The sequence below is a fragment of the Physella acuta genome, unplaced genomic scaffold, assembly GCF_028476545.2.
Source record: "Physella acuta isolate Inbredline_101_S28 unplaced genomic scaffold, ASM2847654v3 ptg001707l, whole genome shotgun sequence".
Classification (NCBI taxonomy): domain Eukaryota; kingdom Metazoa; phylum Mollusca; class Gastropoda; family Physidae; genus Physella; species Physella acuta.
Window position 1 is genome coordinate 38,281 of NW_026733219.1, and position 17,055 is coordinate 55,335.

The 17,055-nt window shown below is 36.0% G+C and overlaps 1 protein-coding gene across 4 annotated transcripts in view; it reads left to right on the forward strand.

Annotated features, from left to right (window-relative positions):
• The window catches only part of LOC131930047 (neuronal acetylcholine receptor subunit alpha-10), a 71,195-nt gene that overhangs the window by 12,340 nt on the left and 41,800 nt on the right, over nt 1-17,055 (forward strand). Inside the window, exon 1 of one of the 4 annotated variants that reach the window (XM_059286411.1) lies at nt 3,947-4,148. The exons of 2 other annotated variants lie outside the window; for them this stretch is intronic. The gene's annotated coding sequence lies outside the window, so the exon portion shown is untranslated. Of the gene's footprint in view, nt 1-3,946; nt 4,149-13,238; nt 13,413-17,055 lie in introns of those variants that run through there. One more of the 4 variants, XM_059286410.1, reaches the window with a different exon arrangement.

The following is a 17,055-nucleotide window of genomic DNA, read 5'->3' on the forward strand; positions in this document are numbered from 1 at the left end:
GTTAAAATAATACCCAGTTTAATTATAATCAAACACTTGATTTTATGATTATTCGTAATTAATAATATTTTACCAATATTTAAAACTATGTGAAAATACTTTTACCCGATTAAAAAAATCCCCCCCCCCGCCCTTCAAGCACCCCTCTCCCAGATCCCCTTTAGATTACATCTTCATACCTTTACGAGTGGCGATGCCAGAGGGTGTTTAGGTTTAGGAAATGGGGCGGCCAACCCCGATGACGCGCTGTATGAGTTATCGCAAAAGCAAAAATACATCAATTTTATTTTTCGCTTATAAAATTAGGCTAACAACTTGAATTTAAAACACATAACTTATGAACATTTTAAGAAAATATCATTTGCATAAAACAAATGTTAAAAAAATAATTAAAGTAAACTTGTACAAAAGAAGAATTTATTTCAATCTAAAATTAGAAACGCATTTTTTTGAGAAACAAGACGTATAATCGGACCTGGTCAGGTTGAATAATTATCATTAAATTTGTGTCTTGAGTTGTACACCACTTTAAAAAAATATTTAAGAATGATCTTTGTGCTAGCATTACTAAACAAAAAATTGAAAAGTTTCATGAATGATCTTTGTGCTAGCATTACTAAATAAAACATTTAAAAGTTTAAATAAAGGATCTTTATGCCAGGTATATTAAATAACATATTTCAAAGTTTCATGAATGATCTTTGTGCTAGCTGTACTAAATAAAACACATTCAACTTTAAAAAAAAATTATCTTTGTGTTAGCCACAGAAAAGCATTCCATTATACCGTGTGATTAAAACTGAAATGAGTAAAAAAAAAAACAATACAGTCAATCTAATCAACTATGTGATTACGTAAGTTCAACTTTGCGTTTAAAGCTTTTCTTTTTTTTTTTTAAAATTGATTTTTTTGTGTGTGGTCTGACTGATCATTTTGTCGCGTGATTTTATTTTCCTTGCTGCGAGTATAGAGTTCATCGACGGCTCAAGAATGGGCGCCATCTTGTGGATGAATGGTCGCCATGTTGAGGTAACTGTACGAGAGGGCGTTGCTAAGCTGATGGTCGCATGACGTAATCAATAAATGAATAAGTGAACTCTCCAGAGTGAATTAGCATTACTAGGATGAATTAACATTCATAGAAGGAATTAACATTCATAAAATGAACTAGCATTCCAAGAACAAATAAAGTTCAGTAAGATGAACTAACAATCCTAGAATAAACTAACATTTCTAGAATGATCTAACAACCCCAGGATGAATCAACGTCTAAGGGTGAAATAACATTCCTAGAATTAACTAATATTCCTAGAATGAACTAACAGTCCTGTAATGAAATAACGTTCCTAGAATGAACTAATATTCAGAATGAACTAACATTCCTAGAATGAACTAACATTCCTAGAATGAACTTATATCTCTAGAATAAATTAACGTGTGTCTGATAAAGTGTCTCTAGATGAATGAACTAGTGTCTCTAAACTAATGCTGTAGACTGTAAGATCGACTAACATACGTGAAATAAATGCACTTATTTGAGCGATATAAACAATGATGTCTCTTTGATGTGATCAAGTTTTTGTCGAACTTTTTAGCATGCTGTACGGCGTACCTCTAGAACCATTTGTTTGAAGTGTGATTTTATTTACAGTTTTTTTTACTGGGTTTTCTTTGCACTTTTCCAACTAACCATGAGTGTTTTTTTAAAAAAAATATTCTTGCACCTATTCTACCTGGATTTAATCTTGCACTATTCCACTGGGATTAATATTGCACTATTCCACTAAGATTTAATCTAACACTATTGCACTGGGATTTAATCTTGCATTATTCGACTGGGATTTAATCTTGCTTTATTCAACTTGGATTCTATCTTGCATTATTCCACATGTGAGGATCAATATTGTATTTCCCCACAACGCCTTATAAAATCTTGCATAACTCCACCCTAATATCCCCCTTATCCCCCCCCCCCCCCCCTTGTATACTTGTTCGCCTCGCTAAAAAAAACATAACATGTAAACAAAGTAGAATCCTTCTTAGCACCTACAGAGAATTTAAAAAAAAAATCTATCAGACATTTCGACATGGTATACAAAAAAAAACGAAACGAAAGGGAATTTTAGTTATACAAGCTGGTCAAAACATCGGAATTTTTTTTATCTTTCTTTTAAGCCGGATATTATCGATACTAAAACTCTAACGCGGTTATAAAATCCTTAACTAAACAACCCGATAATCCCATATCCGCGTGTTTACGTTTCACTCACGACGTCCTAATGTAAATAAAGTTGGCGTCGGTTCTATCATAGGGGAGACAAATTCGGTGGTTACCGGTCGCTGCTGTACCGTGTTAAAAATTATCAGCAGTTTAAAAACGGTGAGTACTCATCAAATACACGCCGGTGATTACGTCCGTTTGATGCCCCCTTTTTAATTAAAGTGTTTGGTCCCGTGGCCGGATTTAAAAATAAAAAAAAAATAGACGTAAAAAATTATCTTTGTTAAAGAAAATAAACGTACATAACTATCTTTGTTAAAAAAAAAAGTGACGTCCGTAATTTAGTTTGTTAAAAAAATTCTAAATGGACTCTTAAACAGATCTACCCCAGGTGTGAATGATCTTAGAGAAATGGTATTCAAATCGTTAACGAGTTAATATCTGAAATTGACTTTCTATGTGGGATCATCAAAGCATTTTTATATAAGGGAGGCAAGCGAGGTTTAAAGTGTACTTACTCCTCCTATTAGTGAATCTATTGATTTTTATGTTTTTTGATATGACGTTAGAGTGATTTTTTTATACACCAAAAAATATGGTTTGTGTTGAAGTGCAACGAAAGGGAGGGGGCGGGGGTAGGATGGGGAGGGGGTCAAGAAATAAAAAAAAGTAAAGCATATTTTCAAACCTGATGGTTCACGGGGAGGATGTTTTCAGTGACCACGACATATGAAGGGATGGTGTCAGCACTGTGCGCAGCGCCTTTACTTTTAAAGGGTGGACTCAGACACGTTCTACCCACGGGGACCCGGTATAAGAACTCGAGACTTTCGGGTTTCGAGATTTTAGGGTTTCGAGATTTTCGGGTTTCGAGACTTTAGGGTTTCGAGATTTTCGGGTTCGAGACTTTAGGGTTTCGAGATTTTTGGGTTTCGAGATTTTCGGGTTAGATCAAGAAATGTTACATATTGTATGTTTTGTAAGGGGAAGGCGTGGTCGAGTGGTAGAGGACTTGACTGCCAACCCGAAAGTTCGGATCTTGGTCTGGACTTAAATCTGCAGGACATCCATGAGCCAACCCAGTCCAGGATTGTAAACCAACCAGAATTTCTGGACATCATCTATAAACAACCCCTCCGAACAACTGTGGGCTAGGAACTTGTATGAAGAAATGTATTTATAAAAATTGTTCGGTGTTTTGTTTCTGCTGTTCTCGCTTTCATAAACTTGACTTTGAAACTAACTTTAATCATGACTTTATCCCTGACTTTAAGCCTAATGCTAACTCTAACTATGACGCTATCTTAAAACAATCATTCCCTTCCCTTTGCTACCGTATTGTCCAGCTGAAGTTAAAAAAAAAAGAAAAAAAGGAAAACTAGAACTCTCTGTGTCGAACCACAAAGTCATGATGACGTCACAGACGCGTCGGAGGACAGAAGATTGATAGGGACTACTTTTGATTGTACCCAAACGCTCTACAGAGGTCACTCTAGAAGGGGAGGGATGACGGGGGTGGGAAGTGGGAAGTGGGATTAATCCACCCATTCAGGCTCAACGTCCTCCCCAATTCTGCTCAATGATTCAACCCCCCCCTCCCACCAGGCTACCCCCGCGGTGCGAGCGAGCTATTTATCCCCACCAAGATGGCCCCGGTGGTTTACCCTAAAAGCTTTTAAAAATATTTGCTGCGCGCTACCTCGTGTAATCAATGTGATTATGCATTAACGTTTTTCGGTAGCGGGATGGTAGGAGGTGCCTGTGTGATCTGTGAACATTGGCTCGGCTTGTCTAACTGGATATTAAAGTCAATAACTTGCAGTGGATGAGGTTATAAGTAGTGTTAACAGGAATTTTTAGTATATTAAAGTAAATAAGTTGCAGTGGATGAGGTTATAAAATATTAGTAGTGTGAACACGATTTTTGGTATGTACTATTCGTTTTTCTGCTAGAACTCTTAACTAGATATTTAGGCATGTATCTATCCATATATCTATTTCTATATAGTGTATATATACATATATAAAGAGAGATTTATACAGATACGTATATATAGATATGTATATATATATAAGTATATAAGCAACATATTTTAACTTGACTTGTATAAATTATATATATATATATATATATATATATATATATATATATATATATATATATATATATATATATATATACATATATATATATACATACATATATATATATATATATATATATATATATATATATATATATATATATATATATATATATATATATATATATATACATATATACATATATACATATGTATATGTCCTTATAAGGTTCATATATAAACTGGACTTTTATAAGAAATCTATTTAAATTAGTTTGGTTCGTTATGCGCCTTCCATGTGTATCGTGGATGTTAAGAAATTAAAAACAATGATGCGTTTTCCTTTTACATCGCGGTTTCTGTAAACGTTTGTGATTTGGTTTAGTCTTCTCAGAAGTTTTTATACTAGCCACACTAAGGGCTGCATAGAGTTGAGGGGTCCAATAGGAATCTGTAGGTTGTGATGACGTTTCTCACGATGATTGCTGACGTGCAGACAGCTTTACCACGTTTCCAATCTAATTGACTTTAAAGAGATGACGGCCGAGTTTTGATTTCAAGGTGTAAAACTCTATGACAAAAGGGTAGTTAATGACGTTCTTAACGAAATCTACCCCTCGGAAGTTGATAAAACTGGGCTAATTTTCTGGAGGAGACGGCTTTTTATCAGATCCAAGGCTGAGAAATAATATGTAAAGAATTGAGCAGCTTTATACAATTTTAATATACAAAACCACAAAAACATAGTCTTGCATTACTCTAATAAATAATAAAAAGCGAATATTACACTACTTTAAGGGGCGTGTCTGGAAAAACACTGGCGTCACTATGTGTTGTGTTTCCTGGTGCGTCAATCACCATGTACCCCCCCCCCCCAATATACACACACACACACACGCATATATATATATATATATATATATATATATATATATATATATATATATATATATATATATATATATATATATATATATATATATATATATATATATATATATATACGTGGCAAAAGTGCACTGCGTCTGGTAAAGTAACTTGCGGTCGTGAACGCACATTTTTATCTGGTGCCAACAAGACAAGGCCAATCAAGTTTGAACTAATCAGTTACGTCCCCTTGTAAAGTTTGAACATCGTTGTTACGTCCCCTTGCAACATCTGACATCCATGTTCCGTGCATGTTACTCAGTGCGAGAATACATTCTTTAAGCCGCATCAATCACCAGCACCCATAGCGTCAGTCGTCTGCGTCGAACATCAACACTTTGGGTGCGCGCCACAGCGTCTGGTCAGCGGTGCGGAAAATGTAGTTGAAAGTACAGCACTTTAAGGGAGGTAAGGAAAAATAAGTAACGCGATGATTGATAGACTGACGTAGGGGAAAATATGACTCCTGTATGTGATGAGATAGAGTTGTATCTGACTTACATTTTGTCAGGCAATGGCGACTGATCGTAACGTTAGTAACCACGCATTTAATATATATATATATATATATATATATATATATATATATATATATATATATATATATATATAACACTAAAGAATGGGAGATCACTGTGATATGACTTAATAAAAAAGGGATATCACTTTGATTGAACTTCACTACTTACAGAGAAAACTCTAGAGAAAGTTACGTTTTTCAAATAAAAACCAAAAAGGATCAAACTGGCTAATTAGTATGACCTTGGCCAACACTTTACACACTGGTCAACAAGCCCCACAATGACCTTAAGACAAATAAACCGCGAGTGATCTCCCCAAAACTTTCTCGAATATTCTTATATAACTTGGAATATAGACATGATTTTTAATTTCTTAAAATTTTAAAAATAGAATAGAATCTCATAGAAAAAAGAATTGCGCAACAAGCAAACGCCAAAACAAAATGTGCATAATAGTGCGCAATATTATTAGTACTTTATAAATGTACATGCGTTTTTTTGAGAAATAGGAAATAGCGTAAATTAGTACTTCCGGTCAACGGAAATTACTCAAAATTTGAAAGAAGGTAGAGAATTAGATCTTTTACTTACATTTGAAATTTCATTTATCTATCCAAAATTGTACTCAAGTTATAGGCTTTTGAAAAATTCAAAGTCAAAAAAGAACCACTTCCGGTTATCGGAAATCGCTCAAAAGTTGATACGGATCTAAGATTTTGATAAAATACTTATATATGAGATTTCATCAACCTAGCTGTAACGGTACTCAAGTTATCGTGTTTACACACAGACAGACAGACAGACAGACAGACAGACAGACACACAGACATACGGACAAGATTGCAAAATTATGTTTTTCCGTATCAGTGAGGTGTAAAACGTCGAGATTTGTAAAAATCTCGATTTTTTTTTGCATGATTACAAGACTTTCTCTATACTTCGTATATACGAGAAAGTAAAAAACAAACCGACTCTGTAAAGATACCATAACTGTACGGACAAGTACACCAAAGACCACTCAACTCCAACATTGATTTTGTGTAGACAGGCTACATCTCTGACTACTTACGTTTCTTTTTTGGTTACAAAATTAAAGAAGCTAACGTACACACTAATGTACACGCAAATTAAAAAACTAAATGCTACGTCGTTTTATGAATCCGATAAAAGTATAAATATTTTTGGACTGAATCAAATATCTGGAATTGTTTATTTCCGCCAATGAGTGACGAAATAAAAAAAAACCTGCTAATATTGGTCTATGGTGATCTATATTTAGCTTCTATTTTCAGGAAAACATTTTGGAATTGTTCAACAGAAGTTTGACTGATTTTATATTGTACATTAAATTAGGTGACTGATTCTAGTAGGCGTGGTAGTATCGAGAGAAGCGAGGCTAACGTGAAGGTTTCGGGTTAGGTACCGAATAGCACTGCGTTTTTACTTTCTCGTATATACAAAGTATAGAGAAAGTCTTGTAATCGTGCACAAAAAAAAAAAATTAAACCGGGAGTGATCTCCCCTAAACTTTCTCGAATATTCTTATATAAAACAACGGGGGATGAGAACTCGGGCTATAGATGTGATTTTTACAAGCTTTTATTTAACTCACTTCCTCGACAGTCTGTCTGTCTAGACGGAAACGCAGGAGTGAAAATTCGGACAGTTCTACTTGACCGATACGATTCACAGTTGGCACGTGGGTCAAGACATGAAGACAATGCAATCTGAAACTAAATTTGACTTAATTGGATGCCTAATTAATTTTTTATGAATTAATAAAAATTTGGACCGAATTAGTAGGCATGTCTAGCCAACCACACCACACGCGTCATCACCTTCAATAGTTGCGCCATCACGTAATGGCTGCGTTCAAAAACCATTGCGCGCCTACTGAACGTGATGTTCAGTAGGCGCGCAATGGTTTTTAGTCATGTAACTCTATTGTAAATAAAACATGTAAAGTACTGAAAAAAAAATTCATAAAAAACGTTTTAATAACAAGCTTTTATGTAATGATACACTAAAAAGTAGAAAATAAATTATAGACTACTATTTAAATAACTATAAAGAAAAGCGTGGGTGTCTTCCTTAACATTAGTAAAGGTATCCAATAGATACTAAAGTGACCCACGCTTTTCTTTATAGTTATTTAAATAGTAGTCTATAATTTATTTTCTACTTTTTAGTGTATCATTACATAAAAGCTTGTTATTAAAACGTTTTTTATGAATTTTTTTTTAATCCATTTTAAATACTTAAAGTTTTAAAAATAGAATAAAATCTCGTAGACAAAAGATTGCACACCAAGTGAACGCCAAATAAAAAAGTGCATAATAGTGCGCAATATTATTAGTACTTTAAAAATTTACATTAGTTTTTTTGAGTAATCGGAAGTAGCGTAAATTACTACTTCCGGTCAACGGAAATTACTCAAAATTTGACAAACGTTAGAGAATTAGATCTTATTCTTACATGTGAAGTTTCATTTATCTATCCAAAATTGTACTCAAGTTATAGGCTTTTGAAAAATTCAACGTAGAAAAAGTACCACTTCCGGTTATCGGAAATCGCTCAAAAGTTGATACGGATCTACGATTTTGATAAAATACTTATATATGAAATTTCATCAACCTAGCTGTAACGGTACTCAAGTTATCGTGCCTATAACTTGAGTACTATTTCAGATAGATAAATGAAATTTCACATGTAAGTAAAAGATCTAATTCTCTACCTTCTGTTAAATTTTGAGTAATTTCAGTAGACTGGAAGTAGTACTTTACGCTACTTCCGATTTCTCACACCACCCCCCCCCCCACCCCTCCACCCCCCCCCCCCCCCCCCCCCCCCCCCAAAAAAAAAAACATGTCTACCGTCCCATTGCAAGAAAACCACTTTTTAGAATAGACACATTAATTAGGCGGTAATTTTATTATAGAGTATCGATGAGGAAATTTCTTTTGAGTTGGGGAGGGGGGGGGGGGCTCAGACGTTCTTACGCGGGGGGTGGGGCTTCGCCCCTACCCGTAGAATTGTATGCAAGAAACTCTTCACGCAAACCATTTAGATTAGACAACATTTCCTTTTTATTCAATGTTTACGCGATAATCAATGACGTCATTATATTACTGTGTGCACTTTCCGCCTTGAGATTATTTTCAACTCTATGCTATATGTGTCGACGTCATACTTCGTTTTTCGAAATACTATGCATGTTTTTAATTTCCTTGTGTTTTCTCTAGAGCGTTCTTGTCAGACAGAGCGTTCTTGTCAGACAGAGCGTTCTTGTCAGACAGACAGCGAAACTATTATTATAGATAAGAATATTCGAGAAAGTTTAGGGGAGATCACTCCCGATTTATTTTAAAAGGATTTTTTTAAATAATTCAAATGACATTAACAAGGGTTAATGGTTAGGGTTTTGTAGTTAGGGGTTAAGGTTAAGGCTAGGAATTAGGATTATCTTTCGGATAGGGTTAATCGAGGGTTGGTGTTACAGTTAAGGATAATTTTAAAAACATATTAATGATGATATTTATGAGAGCAAATATTAAGAATTTCAACTGGATTATTAAAACTAGCTTCTCTTGATGCATCTGCAGAAAAATTATATAAGCACGCTTTCTATTAATTCGCCAGCCCACTGACCGAAATAAGCACAGTGTTTATTTCTTCGCCAGCACATTGACTGAAAAATTCAAAGTGTTTATTTCCTCGCCTGCTTATTGACCGAAATAAGCACCGTGTTTATTCCTTCGACTGCCGAATGACAGTAATAAGTACGTTGCTTATTTCGTCATCCGTTGAGCTGAATACGCACTACCCAAGTCTTCGTCATGTAATCTCTGTCTACAGCTCGTATATAACTGACGTCACATATTCGATGGTACTATGGGATGAGAGGGGGGGGGGGGGGGGGGTCGGGAGGGGCAAAGTCATTACATAATATTTTAATTAAAAAATGTTTTTAAGAAGAATGAGTGGAGCTTTGTGAAATCATTTTAGGAGGGAGCAGTTTTGGGATGGTCCGAGATGGTAAAAATCGGCTAAAATACCGTGGCGTCATTTATGACGTACCGCTTTAAAAAAAAAACATTAGAAAAACGCCTGACTGTAGACGCTAATCGTCTGCAATTATATTTGGAAAAAACATAATTAAAGGAAACTCTTAAAAATAAATAGGAATTAGCGATACAGATGAAAGCAGGCGCCCAACACTGCATCGTCAACACGTCATCAACATCAGCTAGGATGAAAAGGGCGTCGAACGACTCTACGAATAAAAACAAATAACTGCGCTCTACAACTTTGTGATGAGTTTCTTTTTTTAAAATATGTGTATAATAAAAGTAACAGTCTCCTTAGATCTAAACCTACTTTTGCTTTGCTAAACAGGCGTATAGGGGCCTATATGTACTTTAGTAATGCATACATCAACACACACATACACACACACATACACAAACACACAAACACACACACACACACACACACATATATATATATATATATATATATATATATATATATATATATATATATATGTATGTATATATATATATATATATATATATATATATATATATATATATATATATATATATATATATATATATATATATATATATATATGTAGATATATGTGTGTGCGTGTGAGTGTGTGCTTATATATATAGTATAATTTAATTTTGGCGATACAAGATTAACAACAGAATACTTTATCGGCGCTAAACCTAGTTCCTTGTCAGGAATAACGATCTGAAGTGCCATTATGCTGACGATATTATGGAAACAACGGACCGCCCGTTGTTTTTCGGCCCACAGACGGGCCGTTCTGCTAGTTTAAGTGTTCAGGTAAGAAAGGGAGTTTTTTGTTGTTTTCAAGTGGTGAAGGGAAAAAAAAACGTTTCTGCGTGGGGGGATGGATATGTCAGTTGTTTAATTACGGGGAACAACTGCTTTTTATAAGTTAAATAACCTACACTTCACTCTTTGAAAGATGGGAGGAACTCAATTTTTCCATGTCGGTAATATTTTAACTATGCACTTTTCCTACAATTAAAAGGGAGAAAACCGGTAGGATATCTGGATTAAAGCCAAAATGAATATATGCAAAAACGTAAAGCAAAAAAAAAAAAGTAAAGGAAGAATGGGATATTGATTAGGTATGCCCACATATTTACATTATTGACTCGGACAGTAACGATAGCCAACCCTTAATTTAACCTTAAACCCAAACACTTAAGGGTTAAAAGGTTGAATAATCCTAATCGGCTAGAGTCTAGCCGCTAGACGAATATGTATGTGCGGTCTAAATCAATACATGGGAAGAAGGTAGGGAGATGTTGACCTGGAAAAGACGTCATAAAATAGGTTTCTTTCAATAAAAACACCCCGCCCCCCAATCTTGCAACTGAGAGTTAAAATATGAGGTAATTAGAAGAGACTCGTACCGCGTTAAGAGCTTAAGTGTGAGCTAATTACTAGCGAACTCTTCAGTATTGGGAGCTTAAGCGTGGGTTAATTACAAACGACTGCAAAATTCAGTCATAGTGTGAGGCTAAGTGGCAAGAGGTTCGTGATGCATTGAGAGCTAAAGTGTGAGCTTAAGCGTGAGCTTAAGTGTGAAGTAAAGTGTGAGCTTAAGAATGAGCTAAATACAAACGACTCAATACACACTGTGATCAAATCACATGTGACGTGCTGTCTTGTCACGATGACCTGTGTGACGAGGGAGATCAATTTGAAATCAAACCCATCACCAAGCCAGTTGAAATTATACCCCCAATTCAAAAAAAAAAAATAAAAAAAAATTGGCCAAGAAATGGAACCCCCCCCCCCCAAACCTCCCCAGTTCCAGTGCAAGGTGCCGGAAGTGTAACCTCTGACCCGCTGGCACGAGACGACATCGCGTGTGAAGAATGTCGTCCACGAGAATGTCTGGTACCTCACGGCTCCAAAATCTCTGGCACCGATGTGGTTTTTTTCCCTTCCTACTTTTCCATCAGTCGAAGACTGGTAGTGCCTAGAGTGTTAGCTAGACGTCATATCAACCCTTGGGGAATTACAAATTACGGACTGATGTATCCAGCGGTTACGGAACAATTTAACGAGATCTCGAAGTGAGCAGTGCGTTAGCTAGACTTAGCTAGAGGAAGAAATTTGGAAAATTGACTGAAATATAGAGCGGATTGGCAACAATTTAATGATGTCTTGAAGGGATAAATTCATTAGCTATACTGTATCCGGCAAACATGTAATGGACTAAAATACTGAGCGTATGGAAAGCAATATCTTTTTTCTGCAAGGAGTATTAACATTAGCCTGCTAGGAAATGTTTAAAATATGGACTAAAATATTTCATGAAGTTTTTGTGTTATAACCAACATTTCTATTGCTAAGGTAAGCTGAACCATTCGATTTTTGTTTCTAGTCGACGTGGTCGAGTCGTTAATGCTCTTGGTTGCTAAACCGAAAAGTCTCGAGTTCGATGAGGCTCGAACTCGGGCAGATGAGGCTCGACAGCTGGGGACAGCCACTCTTCCAGGAGAGACAACTCCAAAATCAAACAACTGCTGCCTTGCAGTTTGTTCTTGGTTGGACAAAGGATATGGGAGAAAATCCAAAAAGAAAAGCAGGCTGAAATTGAAGTCAACGGCTTATATGGCGCTTAACACGTTCACACGTATACTTAATTGTGTTGGAACAACACTAAAATTTTGACAGCAGAATAATAATAATAACGAGCCGACCCGCAGCGTATCATACGCCGCTATTTAGTTGTTTTATTGTTTTATTTTCTACTTTTCAGTAATTCATAATTTGTGAATTCGACAGTACCAATGCTGCCACTGAAAATATTTGCTTTAAAACACTAACCCCCCCCCTTTCCCCTAAACCCGACCCTACACCCCCCCCCCCCCCGTGAAAGCAGCCTCCTCTTAGTTATTTCTTAGTTACCTCCTTTAAGTTTAAAATCGAACTAAATTATCTGCCCCTAATAGAAACCCGGCTCTACTGCTCTACGATTTGTAAACATTTAGCTTTGTAAACATGCAGTGTGACCACAGCTCACCAGACAATGTGGGGGTGGGGTGGGGGTGGTAGTGATAGTGATAGAGAGAAAGAGAGGGGACTGCAAGGAGGCGCTTGCAGCTTGTTTTCTAACGGCTCCCAGAAGAGAATTATATATATAGATAATTTCTCGTCTTTAAGGGGGAGGGGGGTGTATGCTCACGTTTTCTGAATTCCAAAGAACACGTGACAAGAAAATATCGAGAGCGATTCCCCTCCCCCTCCCCCCCCCCAATATATGAAATATTGAATTGTGTCTATAATGTATTGGAAAAACTGTTACCTGTCGTCTCAATAGCTGAGTCGACTTGACATTTTCCGACGATATTTTATTTTACCCCAAAACCTCAACATCTTTAAAAAAAACAATTCACACAAGAAATATAAAAAAAAAAAAATCAGACTGAAATATGGCTTTTTTTTAGCCGGTTAAGAATGCGCTAACGACTTCCGGTTAAAGAGAGGAAATTGCGCAGTGTATGCAATATCTATTATACCGCGGAATGCTCTCCCTTGCATGTTCAACATGGATCTCGAAGCGGGGCGGACACAATGATTTGATCAGTCGGGGAGATAACTTTTCATGTAAGTGTTTTTCTCTCCCCGCGTGTAAGGTATTATTTGTTGACATTGCGCGCACTCGTTGCTGTATCGTAGCCGTGGTCACGTGATTCCCGTCTCGAATGGCGTCCTGGAAATCTAGATGGCGACTTGGAGATTTGTCCATCCGGGTAGTTTGAAAACACGAAGAAAAAAAAAACCTACAAAGGGGCTGAAATATTGCTTTTGTTATTATTAGAGATTTCTGAAGCGATAACTCGTCTTCTGTTAGCTGGCGGATGTCATTTTGGCTATACATGCGAGTTAGATATAGGAAAAAAAGGTAGGATTTTTCACATGTTAAAGGATTTTTGTGTATATATATATATATATATATATATATATATATTATATATATATATATATATATATATATATATATATATATATAGGGCTATAATATATAATACAAATATATGGAATTGTTATGTTTAGGATAAATCGAAGTAATAATTAAATTCTTGGTCAAACATAAATGTAAGAAATGATTAATTTCGTTGGTCAAGCATAAATGTAAGAGATAATTAATTTCGTTGGTCAAGCATAAATGAATGAAATAATTAATTTCGTCAACCAAGCATAAAGTAAGAAATTATTAATTTCGTTATGCAAGGATATAGTTAAGGCCTTAGATTTGTATTTTATAGCTTTAGTTTGCCTTGCGTGTTCGCTTTAGTATTACACGAGCCGACCCGCTGCGTATCATACGCCGCTTTTAGTTGTTTTTTTTTCTACTTTTCAGTAATTTATAATTTGTGAATTTGACAGTACCAATGCTGCCACTGAAAATATTTGCTTAAAAACAATAAACCCCCCCTCCCCCGCCCCCCCCCCCCCCCGTGAAAGCAGCCTCCTCTTAGTAACCTCCTGTAAGTTTAAAATCGTTTCAAACTAAATTATCTGCCCCTAATAGCCGTCACCAAACCCGTCTCTATGATTGTAAAATGTAAACAGCGTGACCACAGCTCACCAGACAATGTGGGAGTGGGGTGGGGGTGGTAGTGATAGAGATAGAGAGAAAGAGAGGGGACTGCAAGGAGGCGCTTGCAGCTTGTTTTCTAACGGCTCCCAGAAGAGAATTATATATATAGATTTTTCATCATCGGCTTGTGAGGACTGATACAGATTTACAATAGTAATACTTCGGTCTGCCACGTAGGCCTACTTTCAGTCATTGAAAATGGTTTACTTATAGCCGACATATTACAAACCGTCTAATATAATTTTTTTGAAACCTAAAATTTAAGTAGATTTAATCAAAGGGTGATACAAAGTTCTGCTTAGAGTTGGGGTGGTGGGTGGGTTGTTTTGGGGAATTAGGGACATGTATAATAGGATATCTCAAATTATTTTATCATTTGGTATTACCTTTGCAGTCCTCCTATTACTTAGATTTAAAAAAAATACTTTTATTTTCCATAATACAAAGTACAACATATTTACAGTTACAAAATTTACATTATTACTTAGTTTAAATTTTTTTTTTTTTTTAAAATACTTTTATTTGCAATTAAAACAAGTACATCAACATCCAATTTTTTAACATACTTTTGAACACCAACTGAAAACGAAAGGTTTTGCAAATGTATATAATGAATATTTACATGATGTCATGTATTTGATTATAAAAAAATATTGCAAGGGATGACAGTAAAAGGGGTGAAGGTCAAATGAAAGTGTCAGAAGTCTGGGTGGGGAGAGGAAAGGAAACTTTTCAGAGAGGGTCAATGGGACTAAAACAACAATACAGTTTTGGATGAACCGTAATTTAATTAAATCCTTGTTTAAAAAAATTGCAATTGTTCAGAATTGGCATAACTAAAACAAATGGTTTAGCTAAAATACGTACATGATCTTACGAAATAAGTTACGACAAATTGTGGCCTGCGTAAAATATTGGAAGAAACGGCAAATATTTTTAAATACAAAAAAAACCTTACAACCGAGAAAACTGATGACTCGTCCGCCCACCCCTTATTCCTAGCTGTTTGTCAAAACATTGAGATCCCAAGGGCAGACAATCAACCGACTGTCCTACTATTTTGTGATACATCCATAATAGGGGAGGTAACAAAGTACGAATAGTGTAGAATAGAAAAAGTGCAATGATAAAATTAATTAAAATCCTTGCTTAAACCTGAAAGAACATAACAGCTCGAATTTCTAAAAAAAATTGTTACAAGCTTATTTTTAAATTATGTAATAAACCAAATCTAAAAAATGAAGGGTTTTACAAAAACAAAAGTGGGTAACTCAGTAGTCTTGTCCATTTTCTGAAGCTAGAAAGATATTATGTGGTTATGTTTTAAAACAGACATATTTATTTTCCCACTATGGTCTCTAGGGAAATATCCGAGACGGGTCTAGACGGTGTAAAATATTGCCAGCTATTTTTTAAATACACGTCTTTTTATATGGGTACTAGAACCAATTTATATGGAGATAATATACTCAATTTGTATGTAGATAGAAGGTCCAATCTATATGTGGATATCAGATCCAATCTATATGTGGATGGCAGGTCCAATCTATATGTGGATGGCAGGTCCAATCTATATTGTGGATAGCAGGTCCAATCTATATGTGGATGGCAGGTCCAATCTATATGTGGATGGCAGGTCCAATCTATATGTGGATGGCAGGTCCGATCTATATGTGGATGGCAGGTCCAATCTATATGTGGATGGCAGGTCCAATATATATGTGGATGGCAGGTCCAATATATATGTGGATATCAGGTCCAATCTATATGTGGATGGCAGGTCCAATCTATATGTGGATAGCAGGTCCAATCTATATGTGGATATTAGGTCCAATCTATATGTGGATAGCAGGTCCAATCTATATGTCTATAGCAGGTCCAATCTATATGTGGATAGCAGGTCCAATCTATATGTGGATATTAGGTCCAATCTATATGTGGATGGCAGGTCCAATCTATATGTGGATAGCAGGTCCAATCTATATGTGGATGGCAGGTCCAATCTATATGTGGATGGCAGGTCCAATCTATATGTGGATGGCAGGTCCGATCTATATGTGGATGGCAGGTCCAATCTATATGTGGATGGCAGGTCCAATATATATGTGGATGGCAGGTCCAATCTATATGTGGATATCAGGTCCAATCTATATGTGGATGGCAGGTCCGATCTATATGTGGATGGCAGGTCCAATCTATATGTGGATGGCAGGTCCAATCTATATGTGGATGGCAGGTCCGATCTATATGTGGATGGCAGGTCCAATCTATATGTGGATGGCAGGTCCAATATATATGTGGATGGCAGGTCCAATCTATATGTGGTAGGCAGGTCCAATCTATGTGGATGACAGATCCAATCTATATGTGGATGGAGGTCCAATCTATGTGTGGATGGAGGTCCAATCTATATGTGGATGGCAGGTCCAATCTATATGTGGATAGCAGGTCCAATCCATATGTGGATATCAGGTCCAATCTTTGTGGATGACAGATCCAAAGCATAGGTGGATAACAGTCCCAATCCATATGTAGAATACAGACCAAATCTGGACTTGAGTATTTTATCTCATATTTTTGTGGATACTGGATCTCATACTTATGTGGATACTGGATTTCACATTTATGAGGATATTAAGACCGGTC